This window comes from Lepidochelys kempii, chromosome 11 (genome assembly GCF_965140285.1).
Source record: "Lepidochelys kempii isolate rLepKem1 chromosome 11, rLepKem1.hap1, whole genome shotgun sequence".
Lineage (NCBI taxonomy): Eukaryota > Metazoa > Chordata > Testudines > Cheloniidae > Lepidochelys > Lepidochelys kempii.
In genome coordinates, this window is record NC_136390.1 from 62,615,271 (window position 1) to 62,634,296 (window position 19,026).

General features: G+C 40.8%; 2 protein-coding genes across 15 annotated transcripts in view; one reads left to right on the forward strand and one right to left on the reverse strand.

The window, feature by feature from the left end:
- Positions 1 to 18,096, reverse strand: part of CMKLR2 (chemerin chemokine-like receptor 2) — a 48,632-nt gene extending 30,536 nt beyond the window's left edge. The window contains exons 1-3 of one of the 11 annotated variants that reach the window (XM_073306599.1): positions 17,739 to 18,096; positions 12,591 to 12,841; positions 1,278 to 11,718 (exon numbers count right to left, since the gene is read on the reverse strand). The gene's annotated coding sequence lies outside the window, so the exon portion shown is untranslated. Of the gene's footprint in view, positions 1 to 1,277; positions 11,719 to 12,590; positions 13,518 to 16,903 lie in introns of those variants that run through there. The other 10 variants (XM_073306598.1, XM_073306605.1, XM_073306601.1 and 7 more) reach the window with 10 other exon arrangements.
- Positions 16,849 to 19,026, forward strand: part of ZDBF2 (zinc finger DBF-type containing 2) — a 39,538-nt gene continuing 37,360 nt past the window's right edge. The window contains exon 1 of one of the 4 annotated variants that reach the window (XM_073306549.1): positions 16,849 to 17,071. The gene's annotated coding sequence lies outside the window, so the exon portion shown is untranslated. Of the gene's footprint in view, positions 17,072 to 17,509; positions 17,928 to 19,026 lie in introns of those variants that run through there. The other 3 variants (XM_073306545.1, XM_073306546.1, XM_073306547.2) reach the window with 3 other exon arrangements.

Here is a 19,026-nt window from a genome sequence, read left to right on the forward strand (position 1 = left end):
AATGATTAAGTATTTACAATGGTCCAGGTATACTTAATCCTACCTCAGTGCAGGGGAGATGGACTAGAATACCAGATGACCTCTCAAGGTGCATTCTAGTCCTACATTTCTGTGAATTCTCAAGCCTTTATTTAGCAAGGTATGTAAGCATGAGCGACCTCATTGAAACCTAAGGGCTGAGTCCAGCCTGCAGGATTTGACCTATAGAGTTTAGACAATGTGCTACAGTTTTCCAAATTTGGTGTGTCCATTTTCTTCCTTTAGCCTGATGATCTCTCTCCTCTCCCCTAAAAGATGTAAACTATTGCAATAATTTTCAAAAGTTATTCAACAATATAACTTTTTATTTAAAAAATAAATTCTCCTGTACAGAGTTTATAAAACTTCTTGTTTCCTTTGTTTACATGCTTAGTTCAGAGATTCAGTTAATAGGATTCTGGAAGGAGTTTAAGTTAAATATAATTGATTTTGTGAAATTTTTGTTTTTATTAGATTTCACTTAGAAAAGCTATGCATGACAATTCTGTGGTTACTGCAAATATAGAAGTGAATCCTATCCTGTACTACTGTATAATGACACTAACAGGCACAAGTCCAATTTGTCTTTCACTGTCCGCTGCCCTGATGCACACATTTTCTTGGTCACTTCACCAGAGCAGGACAGGACTTTGCTCATTACTAATTACTTCCCAATTCTGATGTATGGAATGATCTTATTAATTGATTACCTGAGCTCATGAGGATTCTTGATTTCTTTTCTAGAATTACCTCTTCAATAAGCCTTTGGATCAGGCTCATACTGTCAGTAGAAAGATTCTGTTCACTTCAGGGGGCTTTGGGTCAGACCCCCTATGCTTATTTCCAGTGAGGTTGGAATTGGTTTAGAGATGTGGCAAATTTGTGCAATCCCTAAACAATTCTAACTCATTAAAGTCAAAACACAAAGCACAGACAGAGAGAGACTGATCCTGATTCCTGTTTACCTTAAGGTTACATTGCACCACTCTGGCAGCATAAATGGGACTTAGAGGGGTGTAAATGAACTTTAGTAGAAAGCTATTAAAAATGTAACTCACTCCCACTTTCAGATTCCTTGATGCTGCCAGAGTAGTGCAAAGCTAACCTTAGTGTAAATGAGAATCAAGCCCTTTCTTCAGAGAAACCTTTTTAGTCAGCGGGTGTTCTCCCATGTTGCTTGTTTGTCTTCAGGAATCATATTGCTGGAAAACTCACTAGCTCAAGACAGTTAAAATAAACAAACAGAAAAATCCACATACCAATTTGCTTCTGTTGGAAGAAAATACCTCTGTGATGGATGTAACCTCCACAGCTGAAGGAAGACTGAAGTGCAGAGTTCAGACTGACTTCCCTAAAATGGAATAACAGTGTTTAGCAAGAGGAAATTGGAAAACATTTCCAGACTTCTGGACTTGTTTAGAAATATTGGCTGTCTTTATAAACCCAGCATCCCACCAAAAATAAATTCTAGCCATATGAATGAATCACTTTAGGTCACTGTCTGCAGGGAAGCAGAGGGAGTTGTTGTTGAATGGAAATAGTTGCATGTGTAGCATTCATAAGGGAATGTTAAGTAACACATGCTGTTTTCTGATATGCAATGGACGGATTGCACAGTATGTCTTCGGTGTGCATTTTGGTTCATAGAAAATAATTTTAAATGAGCAGAAAAGCACTACAATGAGGTTAAATCATACATTCTAGTTATTTACTGAAAATAGGTTTTTTTCTTTGTGTCTGAGATGCATGAAGCCAACAGATACCGCAGGTCAAATCCTCAACTGGTAGGCAGCATGTTCTGGTAGATAGACCACCAGGAGGGGACTCAGGTGAGCTGGGTTCTTTTCCTGACTCTGTCACTGGCCTGCTGGGTGACTTTGGGCAAATCACTTCACCTCCCTGTGGCTTAGTTTCCCCATCTGTAAAATAGGCAAAATTATACTGAGCTTCTTTGTAAAGCACTTTAAGATCTATTGGTGAAAAGTGCTGGGTTTTATAAGAGCTAGATGGCATAATTAAAAGTCAGTGTGCAATCCCACTTGACACCAGCTGAGGACCAGGCCTCCTATTGTTACACAAAAACACCCAAACACAACTCACCAGTAGACGCTTCCTGTTAATATTAGCATTAATACTGGGACACATCTTGAAGCCCTTTTTTATTTCTTAATCTCTCCTTACTCAGGCAAAACTCCCACGGGGTAATGGGAATTCTACTTGAGAAAGAAACGAATAAGAAATAAGGACTTCAGGATTTGGCTCCTTTAGTTGCACCCTCTGTGTCATTGAAACATTTCCTCCTTTCTCTGTGAAGTCAACGATAGATGTGCCTTGTAGATGTGCCTCCTTTAATAGGCGTTCTCTTATTCTGGAAGTGTTTGAATGGGAAAATATAGGTCTAGTTGTGTAGCAGATCTCTTCAGTATTCTGCTTGGAGTGGCACATAGCATGTCTGTGGGGTACAATGCCAAATTTGGTTATTGTAAGGCATATAGTTCAAGGGCCAGATTCTTGGTCCTGCTCCAATTCCCTCTGTGCTGCTTCAGCAGTGCAACTGGGGACTTAAAGCTGCCTTAATCAGACAACTGAAGATTCTCCCAGTATAAGGGAAACCTTGGCTGGTATAAAGCCAGTGTTGTCAGGGTAGGAAACATTCTGGGGTATGTCAGAGTGCAATACTGTTTCAGTCAGCATAAGTTAGAGCAGCCCTGTGACTGCTCTAGTCAAGGTAGATAAAATCAGATTTTAAAAAATATATTTAAATTGGAGTTTTTAAAAAATCTATTTAAAATTAATTTTGGAATAGATAACCTATGCTAAGGCCTAAACTAGTAATCTATTAACATCATTTAAATTAAAATTTAAAAATATTAAGCGGTACTTGTTTTCAGCCAAGTTTAAAAATTAAACCACTGAACTGGTGGAAGTTGCTGGCTAAGCACCTGGAATCAGAGTTTACTAAACCAGTTTTTGACAGCTGACACCTCTTCTGTAGGTGCAGAGAGCATATTTTCTTCATTTCAATTTATTCAGCTAGTTCAGTTCAGTGACTAGTTCATTCAGAGTTAAGAAACTGCCTGGGAGTTGGAAGTACTGGAAAGCTTGTTTTCTCTTCCAATCTTTGAATAAAAACTAGATGTGAATGGATGAGATCTACTAGTTCTAAAATCTTGACAAGGTGACCAGAAACAATCAGTTCAATTCACTAACTACAGATACTATTTCCTTTGTTTAATGTATCAGTTAGTTTTAAATGCAAAACATGATTTCATAAACTTTTTCTCTTATGTATTCAGCACAGTTAGAGTAGTTTTGTTTAATAAAAAATTAAATGCTGTTTTTATGTGTTGTAATTTAATTTGAATTTTCATTAAAATAGAGCTTGATACAAATTGTAAGTAAATTAATCACCATCTAGTAAATATGAAATATATTATCCACCGTTTCCTAACATAATAAAAAAGGTAAAAACTAAGAATCTGAATAAATCTACGTTAAGCTCTATAATTGCTTAAATAAATGTATATAGATACACTATATCTTCCTGCTTAGCAAAAAGAAGCACCAAATTTAGTATAAAGGCTAAATTTAATTTTAATTTTTAATTATTTAAGCATAATTAATTTTTAATTATTTAAGCATATTAAGCATTTAATTTTTTTTTAATTTAGTTGCCAGTCAACATGTATTAATGGTTACCAACCAACCAATGAGAATTAACCTTTCTTTAGGAAAATAACTACAAAGTATAAATGCAAAACACAATTAAATTTGATTATTTTAGTTCAAGGTTTCCTGCTTGTTAGTTTAAATTACGATTTTAAATCAAAGATTTAAATCACTGATTTTGAATTGATCCACCATGGCTTTAATATGTACCTGGAGTGTGATTTGGCCCCCATCTACCTCCAAGATCAAAGGAGGAGTAAAGGTGGTTTACAGTCATTTTCCCAACCACTGTATTGAGCGGGTGCACAATACAGTTAAGGATCCAGCCTGTAGTTAAGAGTATACAAACATTAAAAGAAAAGAGGATTTTTTTTTTAAATAATGATCCAATATACTCAGATTTTCCATCATATCACTTGAAATCAAAGGGATATTTGCCCGTACTTAGAACTCACTGCCATGCAATAGCCAGATTTGGCACAGTATATCCAAACACATAGGATGTGTCCTCATTTGACACCTTGGAAGCAAAATAATCAGTGTGTGTGAGGACAGAATTTGACCCTGTTTCTGGCGGAGTACAATCATTTTATTCACAGTCTGGGGTTTCTTGGGATCCATTTAGAGGTAAACAAGCATCTTCACCGTCTATAACTTCCATTGACTTCAGCTGAAATCTCAAGAGCCCAGTGAGTATAGGACTGGGCCCCAAGGCTTTACTTGCGTTTTATTTCCTTTCTGCATCCAGACCTAGTGAGAAAGGCATAGTGAATCTGCACTATTTGGGCATTTCATTATGGTTTCATGCAACTCATTAACTGCTGCTAGCATTTCTACAGTGTGACTATTAGATAATGTTATAACAGTTTAAAACAAAGTTAATGAAAAGCCCCGTTCTTCAGTTGCTTTCTTGTCCTCTCCTGTTATTGCTGGGAAGTTCTTTTACTTTGCCATGTCGTTTGTGTTTCTTTGGTGAAGCAGGATCAGTTAATGAGGCTTTGGGGCTTTTATTATACATAATAGTAAAGTGGCATTATGCCAGGACTATTTTGATCAATTAAATGCATTCATGAGCAACACAACTCATGGAAATTTTTTGGAAGGGAGAGAAATACTTTGGGTTCTATGTGATGAGGAAAAGACAAAGGGGATTATTTTCATGCAAATTACAGATCCTGGGCTGTTCCATAGTGAATAAGATGGTTATATTGAAAGGCAAATGAGTTATAATGGCACCATCAATGCTTTGGTTTAAAAAAAAAATCATTTTATTTATTACACATTTCAAAATAAAATGCAGCACAGAAGACATATGGGAGCTAAGATGCACAGAGAAACAACCCTTCTGAAGGAGATACTTAATGAGTGTCAGCCAAAGTACAGATTATAGTTGAGAAGTCGGGTAAAATGGTTACGCATCAGGAACACAAACTATTCTCAGGTAGTCCTAACAATTTTTTCCCATTGTGGGGGTTACTGATTTTAGGGAAATGCTGATTCTTATTTGCAAAAACTCACATAATATTTTCTAAATTAAAGCACACCAACTGCCAAATTCAATGGAGATTAAATCAATTCATTTGTACCAGGAATGGATTTGGTCCAATGAATTTAAATCTAAACTCTTATCTTTATGAACTGAATCCTTTTAAAAATTTTTGCTTCGTTTTTGCAGGGCTAATTTTAGCCATGCAAGACAATAAAACAAATTATTTTTAAAATCTCTGTGCTGCTTTATGACTCCTGCAATGTCTGTTCTACTGTCCTAAGAATTTGGATGTTGGTTCTTGACTGATAGCCACCCTGGAAAGGTAGACGTTAACTATCTGATAACCTGGAATAGGATAATATCCTCTTTCTGAGAAATGAAGCAAATTACTACTTCAGGTCAGCTCTCTGAATAAAGCAGACGTATTTACTAGTGCTTAACTGTTCTTTATGTGCCCTACTCGGCAACTATCTGAGTGACACCATCTTTGGCATGGTCCAATGACACGTTTAATCTAAAACATCTGCTTAATGGAATGTTAAGGGTCATTTAGGCAGGTCCACTCCCTTCCACCCACGTCAGTATTAGAATTATGGGTGTTTTTAAATCTAATATGTTGCAGAAGCTACAATTAACTCTCTAGATGATGTAAGTTGACTTTTCAGATCAAACACACACACTTATAAATAAAGTTCTCTCTCTCTCTCTCTCTCTATATATATGCCCTCTGATATGGTTTGGTGGGATTTTTCAAAGCAGTCTAGAGTTTTAGCCTCATGTTTGTACAGCCCCTAACATAATGGGGTCCATGACTAGGGCTTTGTTGTAATAATGGGGGTCTAACATGCCTACCCCAATTGTGAGCTCAACTGTGGGAAAGTAGAAAAAAGTTTATAAAATTTTCCAGTCACCTATAACACGATGGGGAGAAAATACAAAAGGAAGAAAAAATAAGCACCTGGCTCAGCCAGCCATGACTATATATTTTGCAATACTGTTGTAGTCCTGTAGAAAGGCCAATAAAAGGAATGCCCTGAACAGCCCACGGCTGGTGCGAGTTTGCCGGTCTCTGAGTGCCTAATCAGACCATGTGCTGGGCCTGTGATTCTCCTGAAGTGAGGTTGCAAGTAAGAGACAGCACCAGAGATGGAACCTGTGTTTTCAATCTTTGCTCTTCTTTTGTTCTGTTTTCAAGGGAATGGGATAGAACTTTAACAGCTCCGCCCACTTCACCTAACTTCTTTCCCCCCCAAAAGGAGAGCTATTACCATCTCAAAAGCTGTCAGACAGCAAAAGGAAATAAAGGCTATTGTTAAAATGAAAGCCTTAATACTTTTCATTTCAAGTGCTTTAATTGTTCTGCCCCTTTTCCGTATCTTTAATAAAAAGATTAAAAGGATTTTTAATGGTATGTTTGCCAAAGGACTAAACAACTAGAGGTCTCTACTCAAAACCATATTTAACTGTTTAGTGTTGTACAGAGACGGGGTCACATTAACACCTTTGACTCTCTGGAGCTACTTATTCCCTTGAAGTTAGCACAACAGCTCCTAGGCACTACAGTAATACAGACAAAAAATATTTTTCAATAAAATGAACGGAAGATTATGTGGCTAAACTAAATCCCTCAGATGGTTTTAATAAAATATTAAGATTTTTCCACAGACATTACTATAAAAGAACAACTAATCTAAAATATAATAGGTGGCATAGTTCATGACCGGCTCTGCTCTTAGTTAAATCTCTGCCACCTCAGGGAATGAATTCATGGCCTGCTCTATTCAGTTAAATCATCAATTTTAGCATGCAACTTAGATGAGAGGGAAAGAAAAGGGTGCATCGGGCAATGACAGATATGACATGGAAAAGTTACTTGTGAGAAATGTCCAGTTTCCCATGAATTTTTCATTGATGTTTATGATTTTTTTCAGTGTTCACAAATATTTGGAAATGGTTTCAATACAGACCTTTCAGATCACAGATATTTCCATTCTTTAGTAGTATAATAGCAAAATAGGAACGAGATGCCAGAATCACTCTGTGACTGGCAATCCAATCACTGTTCAGTCCAAGATTCTTGAACTTATGCATGTAATAAACTACTTCTCTGTTATTTTGTCAAATATCAGAGACTAACCGTTGTTATCTAATGAATACAAATAACCAAGCTGACAAGATCGTGGTCTAGTAAGAATGTTTTTCACACAATGGGGGTTCTGCCTCCACCAATGCAGTGGGATACTGGTGTACGGAAAAGTAGTTTCAGAAAGAACCATGGAGATATCAAGAATTAGCAAATGGGCATGCCAACTACAATTGTTTCACCAAGTATTTCACCAATCTGCACTCCTCCTACATGGAAGCCTCAATATGTATTAGTAATCTTTTTCAGCTGGTGTGAAGTGGCATGGATCCACTAAAGTCACTGAAGCTATGCCAGTATATACCAGCAGAGAATTAGCCCACCATGGACCGCAGCAGGCACATAGATGAGAGGAGTATAAGTAAATTACGATTCTGTTTCTCAGCTATGCTGCTGTGAATCAGGAGTAAATGCATTGACTTCTATGGACAAGTATTAGATTTAGAATGACTAGACTGAGAGCAGAATTGCACTCCATGCTTCTTATCAAGAGATCATGGTAAATGATGGCTGAAGTTCTTTCTTAAATTGTATTCAGTTCTTACTTCTTTCCACTGAGTCTGAAAAGTTTTGTCTGAATAAGGACTCCAGGATTTGGCCCCCTTTGTATGACAAGAAATCTTTGGGGAAATTTTTATCTTTCATACCAAACAGCTAAATGGGGAAGCATATGCAATGCACTGAGGATGGAAGAAAACAATATGATTTGTTGTTGTTCAGCTTAATGTCATGCAGGAAGTAAGCTGCATTCTGATAGACATTTCTCCAATTCAGGGAAAACCCTTGAAATTCTCTGTCCAATACAGGTCACCCCAGTACTTTGTCAGCTCTAATTCCACTCAAGACATATCAAAAGGGACAAAGGTTCCAATCAATCCCTTACTATTTTTTAAGCACATATCAATAATCTGACTGCATGCCTTAAATTCAGCTCCCAGTAGGGTCATTTCACATGGATAAAGAGATTAGGATGGGAACCATTTCCTGTACACACTATTTAAGTAGCTGTCTCTAAACTTATCAACTTCAGCTCTAGGCTGGGAGTATACTACCAGTCTCCTTGTTATGCTTATAAGAAGCACATGGAATCTTTTAAAGGGGATAAGGCAATACACTGCATTTATTGAGAGTACAATTTAAGCATTAAAATCAGAATATGCTTCCATTCACACACACATTCACACACACACACACACAAGGTTCTGCAGCTGGATCTTATAGTTACCAGTCCTTAGTGTTGCTCGGTCAGTTCTAGTGGCCAGCTGAAACTACACCCGAGGGATGGGGAGCTGGGCTCTGTCGAACGTGTTCAAAGCTCCGATGTTGATGCAGAGCGAACCAAAAGTCCCATGACAATACATCCTTCTTTTATAGTAATAAGTTCCCATACAAGTCCTCTGGAACTTGCTGTGTTACACTGGAGCTGTTCAAGGTTGCTTCCATCAGCATTATTTGGGTTGTTACTGGGAGTTATCTGCAGTTGTTTCCTATCTCGTCCCTCTGGCTTCACTCTTTATCTTGGCCTTGGGGTGTATGCCTTTGCTTTAGGGTCGTCAATCTGTCATGCAGGTGAAAGTTGGTGGCTCTCGACTCCTCCACTCCCTTCTTGACCATCTGGCCTAGCTGTCCATTCTCAATTAATTATCATGCATTCTTCACTCACATCAAACAGTAAATAATTACAGCAATTACAGCTATAAACGTCTACCCTTCTAAAAACAATCAATAACACAATCAGTAAAGAATAAATGCAGAACAATTTCTTCTTACTAATTCAAAGTGAGCAAAATGGAGCATAAAGCAAAATAAGCAAAATGGAGGACAATTTTACTTGAGACAATTTCTTCCCATTAGGCTTTTGCTTACTTCCTACAACAAGAAATTTACTTCCATCTTTTTAAAGATGATATTGCTGAAATGATTTGAGTGGAAAATGACAAAGGATGGAGTGCTAGGAAGGCTTTTTGTGGCTTTGGACATCTGTCCTCTACATGCAAAAGAGCTTAATATTGAGTTGCCATAAGAAATTGTGGCTTTGCACAATCTGAACTCCACTTTTGCTGGATGAAGAGACTCCCATGCTGTGCTCTACTCCTCTCTCATGTTCTCAGTACAAAGTCTAAATGGAGGCTAAAGCTTTGGAATGTTGACTATCCATTCATGTGATTTGACTGTCCAAAAACATGGATGACAACATCACAGTAAGTAGCCAATAGCCATATTATTTGAGTGCTATATGAAAGATTCTGAATACCTTCCCTCTCGGGGCAGCTGTGTACAAACTGCATACTATCGAGAAAGTGGGCTGAAACTGCCAATACATTTCACTCAGGCCACTGGACAGCCATCAGAGATTAAGCTCAGCCCTCTGTTGACACAGTCCTGATTTAAAACAGGGATCTACTGGAGAAAGACCTCATGTTCCAAAATTAGTCACATGAGACAACCAATGGATTCAATAAATTCAATAAATATATTTAAAATCTTTGCTTAAGAGTGATCAGTACAGGGTAGAAAATGTTTGATCCTGAAGTACGATGGTTTATCTTGAAAAATTTGATTCAACATTTGCCTATCCCAATTTTTTAATAGAATTCCACTCCCCCGCCAAATCCTCATGGCAAAATACTGATGAATAGATCTTGAGTTTAACCTGGTAAACTTTCATGACATTTGCCAGGCTTCAAAGAGGACTGAAGAAAACAAAAGTCTGAAAAATAATGTGGACTGACCAGAAATTAGATGAGGGTGAGGAATACATCAAATTTTTTTAAACTTCTTAGTCAGTCTTCTATATCTGCATTTTATTCTGCAGGGAATTTATAATGCTGATTTTGGGCCCAGTTGTGAAGTAAATGAGAATTCTGCCCACAGGATTGGACCATTTTGACATCTCAAATGTTTCTAAGGCAATTGACTGTTACATGACTAAGTTATTTGATACTTCTCTCTAGTTACATGGCCCCCACTACTGCAGTACTTCACTCAATACACCCTTGTGAGGTAGGAAAGTGCAATTATCCTCCTTTTACAGGGGGAAAAAAAACTGACACACAGATTAAGTGAACTTGACCAAAGTCACACAGCCTGTGTCGAAGCCAGAAAATGAACTCAGATCTTCTGAGTCCCAGTCCAGGATCCTAAATACAATACCAACCTATGATATGACAGAGGTTTATGACTTTATTGCAGAATCAAAAATCAAGAGGTCAAGTTCATACAGTAGTTTCTTTGAACAGCAGGGGAAAAGCTGAAAACTACCAGTCAAATAAATAGATTTTTGTTCAAGAGTTCTTTTCACCATCTTCCGGTTTGCCCAGGTGCAAAAGTCCCTACATTTTCTAAATGAAAAATGTCTTTTCTCTTACAAAGGCTAGTAGTTTGGCTTATCAGCATTTTTATCCTGTAATTAAGTTTTGTTGTTGGAGAAAAAACAGAACTTCTCTATTCCTGCTTTTTTCTTGAGGGGGAAATTTTGTTTTTTGCTTCAAAATTACTCACAAGATAACAGAGAGTAAAAGAGCTGGCTTGGCTTCAGATGTGAGGAAAATTTCATGACATTTACACTAGAAACAATAAAAAACATAATACAGTAAAAGCTTTGTTATTCAGCATGTTGTGGGGATGGGAGGGACCATTAAAATTCCAGTTAACTAAGAGTTATACTTACCAGTGGAGGGAGGGAGTTTGGGTGCAGGAGGGGGGCTCAGGACTGGGGGTTGGGGTGCAGGAGGAGGTGCAGGGCACAGGCTCTGGGAGGGAGTTTGGGTGCGGGAGGGTCTCGGGGCAGGGTGTTGGGACACAGGAGGGGTTTCCGGGTGCCAGATCTGGGTGGTGCTCACATTGGGTGACTCTCTGGAAGAGGCAACATGTCCCTGCTGCTCCTAGGTGGAGGCACAGCCAGGCGGTTCTGCATGCTGCCTCCGCCCACAGGTGCCACCCTTGCAGCTCCCATTGGCTATGGTTCCAGGCCAATGGGAGCTGCGGAGCCAGGGGGTGGGGGCAGAGCTCGGAGCCCCCTTGGCCATTCCTCGGTCTAGGAGCAGCAGGGACATGTTGCCACTTTTGGGGAGCCACACGGAGCCAGATAGGGAGCCTGCCAGCCCCACACCAACTGGACTTTTAATGGATATCAGAAATGCTGGTTTCTAGAGCTTTCTGGTTGGTAAACTGCTGGATAACACAGCTTTTACTGTATGATTCAGAACAACTAACATGGATGTGAGAGAAGGGAGGGATGCTTACCTATTTTGAGGCCCAGTTCCAATTTCCCCCTTAAATCAACTGCAAAATTTGCATTGACCCCACATAATTACATCTTTGGAGTTCTCTGAAGAGGTTAATTCACCAAAGGAGATTCAAAGTTAGGGCTGGCTCTCCAGCTGATGCTGTAGTGTGACTGAAAAAAAAGTTAAATAAAAACACAACACAATTAGAATTGTGTCTGTGATCACAGGTTTGGGCTAGATAAGCTTTGCTTTAAAAAGCTCTATATTGTGGCAGTATATGGGACAATTTGAACAAATTTAGTAACAATTTCAAATTAAGAATACATGTAATAATTAACTCTTTCTTTTGACTTGGGCCAAGATTAACAATATTCTACCTATGAAAACAAAGTAAGAAATTGCCCCACCTCTTACAGGGTACTGACTTTGTATGTAAGAATACAGGTGATCAGATAGCCCTCTAGTGGAACATAGTAAAACACAGCTGAGTTAAAACAAGTTAAAAATGGAAACAAGGTTGTATCAGGTTTGTATCTCTTTTCTTTCTTTTAACCATTGTCTGCTGTCCTGAGACTTTTCTGAATCCTGCTGAGTTCTTAGACTCAATAGGCAGTAAGCTCCATAGGTTAACTATATGTGGTGTAAAATTGATTTAAATTTGTTGCTTTAATACTTTTCAATATTTCATTGAATGTTCCCTTATTCTTGTATTGTGTAAGTAAGGGTATATAGGAATGCCTGCTTTTCCTTCTCTTTACCATTCATTATTTTATATTTCTCTATAATATTTCCTCTCCGACCAAACAGTTCCCATTATACGAATCTTTTCCACACCTCCGATTTTCATCATCCTTCTTTCCATCCCTATTTCTGTTACATATTTTTTCAGCTGGGGTGGCCAGATCTGAACTCAGTACTTAGGGTGAGGTTATACCAGTGATTTATATAATGGTGTTGCAATGTTTTTCAGTATTATTTTCCATCCAAACCTTCATACATCCTAGCATTTTCTTCCACTTTTGCTGCTCATATATATACGTACCTGTGCATGTATATCTATACAATATGATTCTAGGATTGTCACTCCGTGTGTCGCTCTGAAACCTGAGAATGTCTTTTGAGTCAGTATGAAGTGATGGGAACAGCTACAAGCATGGTTGGGAGCTCTTTTTGTTTAGAATATCATGAGGTTCTGTCATCACTGGGACTCATGATCTGTTACCATCCACTTTTTAAGTTTTTACCCATTTTTGACTTTTTTTCAGATGACTTTATGACAGCCTGGGTCAGCCACTAGCGTAAAAGGAAAAACAATGAAGCATCCCCCTTTAAAAAAAATCCTATGCTATTTTACTGTATAATTTTCTGTATTACTTCAATCCTGAGTACACATTCCTAAATTTGCTCTGCAAGATTTCCCATAGTATGGCACTTTCAATGTGGCTTCACATGTGCACAAGGGTGCAGTTAGATGGATCACACTGCAGAATCCAAACCTGTATTTACAGATGTGTTGATAAATGAAGGGGAGTGGGGTGCAGTAGCTCCCTTCTGTGGGCACCCAGCAAGCCAGTTAGCTATAAAATGCCTCTTAGTAGCTGTTCTCCACTTGCTTTACCTGTCAAGGGTTAAAAAGTCCACAGGTAAAAGGAAAGGAGTGGGCACCTGACCAAAAGAGCCAATGGGAAGGCTAGAACTTTTTAAAATTGGGAAAAATTTCCCTTTGTCTGTTCTGTTGTTGTTCTCAAGAGAGAGGGGACAGAGCAAAGACAAGGCTGGGACTATGCTGTAAAAAGCTTTTTGTCAGGTATGGAAATTATCAGATCATACCTAAAACCTACTCATAAATCAGAAAATGTCTAGAAAGACACGATTAGGTTTATTTCTGATTGGCTTGTGGATTCCTCTGTGCTAACCCCAAATGCTTTTTTTCAGAGTAGCAGCCACGTTAGTCTGTATTCGCAAAAAGAAAAGGAGTACTTGGTGGCACCTTAGAGACTAACCAATTTATTTGAGCATAAGCATCCGATGAAGTGAGCTGTAGCTCACGAAAGCTTATGCTCTAATAAATTGGTTAGTCTCTAAAGTGAAACAAGTACGCCTTTTCTTTTTGCAAATGCTTTTTGTTTTGCGTGTAACCTTTAAGCTGGACCTCAAGAAGGTTATATTTGATGTTTAATTTTTGTAATTGGGTTTTTTAAATCTAGCAAAGGCCCAAGTTCCAGATGTATTTTCTTTCTTTTTGTTTTTAATACAATTTACCTTTTTTAAGAACAGGATTGGATTTTTGGTGTCCAACCTCAAGATTTGTGCATATGTTGTTTAATTAGCTGGGGGAAACAGCTAATTTCCTTTGTTTTCTCTCCCAGTTCTTCCCCAGGGGTGAAAAGGCTTGAGGGTACCACACAGGAAAGAAATCCCAAGTATGCCTTCCTGGATTCCAAGGGGTTTTGCATTTGGTTGGTGGCAGCATCTACCCATCCAAGGTCAGAGAGAAGCTGTAACTTTGGGAGTTTAATACAAGCCTGGAGTGGCCAGTATTAATTTTTAGGATCCTGCTGGGCACCCCACCTTCTGCACTCAGAAGTGCCAGAGTGGGGAATCAGCCTTGACAGATGTCTTCATAGGTAAAGGCTTGGGCTTTGACATTGTTTGCATTTGGCCTTACTACCATAAAATATGAGGACACACACTAAAAATATTGACCCAATGCCAGGAAGAGACTGCAAGGGGGAAAGATGCAATAGCTGGTCACTCAAAGGAGTATGAAACGAATTAAAAAACCCTAAAGGTTAAAATAAATAGAACATCAGATAAGCATTGAGTTTACTATTTTTAACCATTCATGCTCTTCCATATAACATGAACAGTCTTAGCTATAATTCAGCCATTAAGTCAAAATGGGACCTTCATCTGTGATAAGGTTTGATGGGGCAGATATGATACTTAATGAAAAACAAGCTCTTTGTTGATTGCTAAAAGGACAATGACAGAAATGTCTTTATGTCCTAATCTTTCTTCAGATGGTGTAAAGAAATTATGTGTTTTAGAGGGTAAGTGCTCAGCGTATTTCTTAGAAAGTAGAAATTTTAGTATTGCCAACCCCAAGCATCCAAACATCATGAGTGAGATTGAAAAAAATTGATCAAAAGCATACATATTTGGGGGGTTTATTTGCCTTCTATTTGTTGAGCCTTTAAGTCTACAGTCAGGTCACACTTTCAAGTTTCCTTCCACAACCACAAGGACTAGAAACTAATTGTTTTTTAAAAGAAAGCTGAAATTCTCATGTAATCACTTGACTCTAGAGGCGGGTGAAGAAGAACAGAAAATATCATGAGACTCGCAATAAAATCATGGTTGGAAACAATGTATGGCTAAACATTGCAAATGCGAGTACTGTATCTCCCATGTTAGCATGGTTATAAATCCAGACATAACACAAGATACACAAAAACTGATGTTTGCCTTGGATGCTATGCAGGAATGTAACTTTTTTGTAAGAAAGGACCAGATTTTAAAAGGTTTTTAAGCATCTAAGAATGCAAGTAGGAACCTAGTGGGATTTTCATTGGGTCTAGGCCCCTGCCTCCTATTGAAGTTGATGGGCGTTAGGTGCCCCAAGTGCTTTGGAAATCTCACTAGGTGCCTCTTCACCTCTCTAGTGAGAGAGGGCCCCTGTAGAAGTAACCCTTCTACCAGATGAAGCCAGCAGCAACAAGGGCTGGGTTCAGTATCTAGGGGTTCCTTTTCAATAATACAACACAAAACCGGCTCAAACCCCCCACCCAGTGACCTGGGACAATTACACACTACCCCCTGGATGCCTCTAAGAGGCAATACTTCCCCTTTCACAAGCACAGAATCTGACTGTAGCAGAAACTTTTACTAAAAGGCGGGAATTAACAGCATAAATTTGGGAAAACACTGCAACTAGGACCCATAAACACAAACCATAAACACAAACCATGAACAAAAGAACCACCCCCAAGTAAGCTGGGCAGTGTCCTTTTCTCCTCAAGGTCTTAAGTCCAGCAACCCAGAAGCCCCTTTAATATGACCCCCCTTCTCAATACCCCACTCACAGCTGTCCTTGGCCAGTACAGCACCAAAGTTCAGAGGTTCAGCCACAGACTTCACCTCCCACCCTGTGTGGAAGACTGCACTGCTCAAGCACTCGCTTGTCACCACACGACCAATTGCCACACCTCTGCAGGGCTCTGCTAGCTGCTGGTCACTCCTCTCCACTAGCTGCCTGTTCACCATGATGTCTTCAAGGTCCTTCCCCACAATTAACACAGCTCTCAGTGATTTCACCTGTTAGTGGGGGACCCTCACTACTGGGGCACACTGGTCAGTCTCTTACAATAGAGAAACTATCCCAAAATAAGTCTAATACTTAGACCTAGGTATCAACGCTTTCAGCTCTGCACCATATAACAAGACTCTCAATTGAATCTAAAGTAGCTCTATTATACCATAGAGATATGACAGGTTAAATTACGTCTACAACCCTTCAACACAACCCTCTTTTAACTCAATGGGCTTGGGAACCCATGTCCCGTGCCCAGCGAGTGCTATTCAGTTGAGGAAAAAGAAAAGGAGTACTTGTGGCACCTTAGCGACTAACCAATTTATTTGAGCATAAGCTTTTGTGAGCTACAGCTCACTTCATCGGATGCATACTGTGGAAAGTACAGAAGATCTTTTTATACACACAAACCATGAAAAAATGGGTGTTTACCACTACAAAAGGTTTTCTCTCCCCCCACCCCACTCTCCTGCTGGTCATAGCTTATCTAAAGTGATCACTCTCCTTACAATGTGTATGATAATCAAGTTGGGCCATTTCCAGTGGTGGGGGGAAGAGAAAACCTTTTGTAGTAGTAAACACCCATTTTTTCATGGTTTGTGTGTATAAAAAGATCTTCTGTAATTTCCACAGTATGCATCCGATGAAGTGAGCTGTAGCTCACGAAAGCTCATGCTCAAATAAATTGGTTAGTCTCTAAGGTGCCACAAGTCCTCCTTTTCTTTTTGCGAATACAGACTAACACGGCTGCTACTCCGAAACCATTTAGTTGAGGGTGAGTCCCACCTTTGGGGTGTGCCAGGTACAGCTCTGTTGCCCTCAGTTCACACAACAAGGATAACTACCCTTTATTACTCCTGCCCCAATAACAAGGAGACTGGGGAGCCAAGGCCAGCCACAAGGGATCATCGGGACAAGCAGTCCCATCATGCTGCGCACCTAGGCAGCATGGGTGTGCCCATGCAAAGGAGACCAGCGTCTGAAGCCTTTGTCCACAGCGCACCACTGGCTGTCAGGGGAGAGCTCCTCCAGTCTCCGCTTACCGAGACCTGGCCCCCGGGGCAGCGATGGGCCCCACCTGAGCCGACCAATAGAGGACGCATGGAAGCAAGAGTCAGGCTCCGCGGCCATAACCCGGAACAGGAAGTGGAGGCGTCTCGCGTCCTCTGACCCCAGCGAGGTACGGAAGGGAAAAAGGAGAAGCGGCTGAGGTGAGAGTAGGGCTGTTGGGCTGGGAAGCGGCCGGCAGGCCGCCGGTACAGCGGTCCGAGAGAGGGACCAGGACCGCCACTGCGGGGAGCGCCTGGGCGGCAGCCGCCGGGGCCGGGGAAGCCGCGGCCGTCGCGCGCACGCTGGGCTGGGCTGGGCGGGGCTTCACCGCTGTTTACAAAACAACTCCTGGCGCGCCGTCCCGCGTGTGCAGGCGCGCGCGCGCGCGTTCCCGCCCTCCGCTCGCGCGGGCCGAAAAGTAACGGTGCCGGCGCGTGGTCAGGGAATGGGGGCCGGGCGCGGGGTTGGCCATTGTCATGCTGACGTGGGTCCCTGTCTAAACCCCGCCCCGACATCCTCTTGGGGCCGCCCCACGCGTGGCAGGGCAGCTTCTGAGGGGGCTGCGATCTGGGGCGCGAAGCAGAGGGGGAATGAAAAGGGGGTAGGGAGGGAAAGGGCGTTACTCCCCAGCGGCTTACTCCCCGGCGTGGGGCTGGTGCCCCGCAGGTGCCCTGTGGGCACCCCGCGGCCCCAGCGGCGAATATCCGTGGTGAGGTACCCAGGAGCCTCATGGGAGCGTGGAAGAGACTTGTGGGGCCTGAGGTTGGGACTGGCAGTGGCCAGTTCCGTGGCACGGGAGGCCATTGCCCTGTGAGGAATTTCTGTTACCTGGGTTGCAGCACCTCACTTGCCTGCCCTCAGGCGTCACCGTCCTTAGGCTCCTGTGCCCAGCGAGCGGGCATTTAGTTACACTCGCAAGTGCAGTGCTGGACTGAGAGTCCCCACTCCTGGGTTCTGTTTTGCCTCTGCAGCACGCATCGCTGTATGACCTTGGACAAGCCATTTGCCCATCTGCGTGTGAGTTTCCTGCTCCTAAACAATGTTTCCTCCTTTCAGAAGTGTGTTGTGAGGTTTAACCTTGGTTAGACAGAGCAGGATACTCCAGTCGAAGTTGCTGTACAAATGCTTGCCTGCTCTCCGCACCCAGTTCAGTCTACCACCACCAAAACCTTAGATTTTTCTGTTCCCTTCCGTGGAAGGGGTAGGCTATCCCTTTTATGGGTTTTTCTTCCCTGTGGTTCCCCAGTGCCGAAGTTAAAATTAACCCTCTCTTTCCTACACCAACATCTCTATGTGCATTAAGGCTTTAATTATCTAGCTGCCCCTGAAACACATAAACAGAAATATTTCTGGGAAAGTCATTTTGTATTTAGTTTGTAGGATTTTTCTCTTACAAGTTGCTGGTTCTGAAGTACCACTAGCACAGACCATTGCCCAGGTTTCTTTGAAAGTAATTTATATGTACCATAAGAGCCAACCAGCTCTCACGGCTGATAGCCAGATTATATTGCAGTTATCACAATTGGTGCACAAAAATATAATTATTTATTCTAGTACCTAAAACCGAGGTAAGTGCTTTACTGAACAAATAAAAGACAGATCCCTGCCTCCAAGAGTTTGCATTCTGTATGTTAGACATGGAGCAATAAGTCAGGGCAATGAACAAAAGGGAGTGATGGGTGTAAAGTGAGACGAGTTATATGATTAAGATCTCTGGTCCCTCACTTTAGGTTGGTGTACATTTCGGTGGTTCTTTTATTACTTGTTTTTAACTTGCTGGTAGAACAACATGGTAGAAATAAATTTAGGGGTTTTAATGAGAAGAGAATGATAGCTTAGGGAGTTGGGAGGTTATTTCATGCATAGGAGATGTCCTGGAATTGGGAGGGGGATGGAAGCAAAGGGGGGAAGAGGCACCCTTGGGGAACAGAGAGGGAGATGGGAAAATGAGAGGAGATAAGATCAGAGATTTAGACTGGAACTGAATGATATAGGGCCATAAATTAACAATAATAGTGAACAGTAAGATGGGTAGCTAGTAAAGGGATCCAAAATATGATGTGTGACCAAGACGTGGTGTGAGCAAGAGGTGAGAAAGATAGACTTTAGTGGTGGT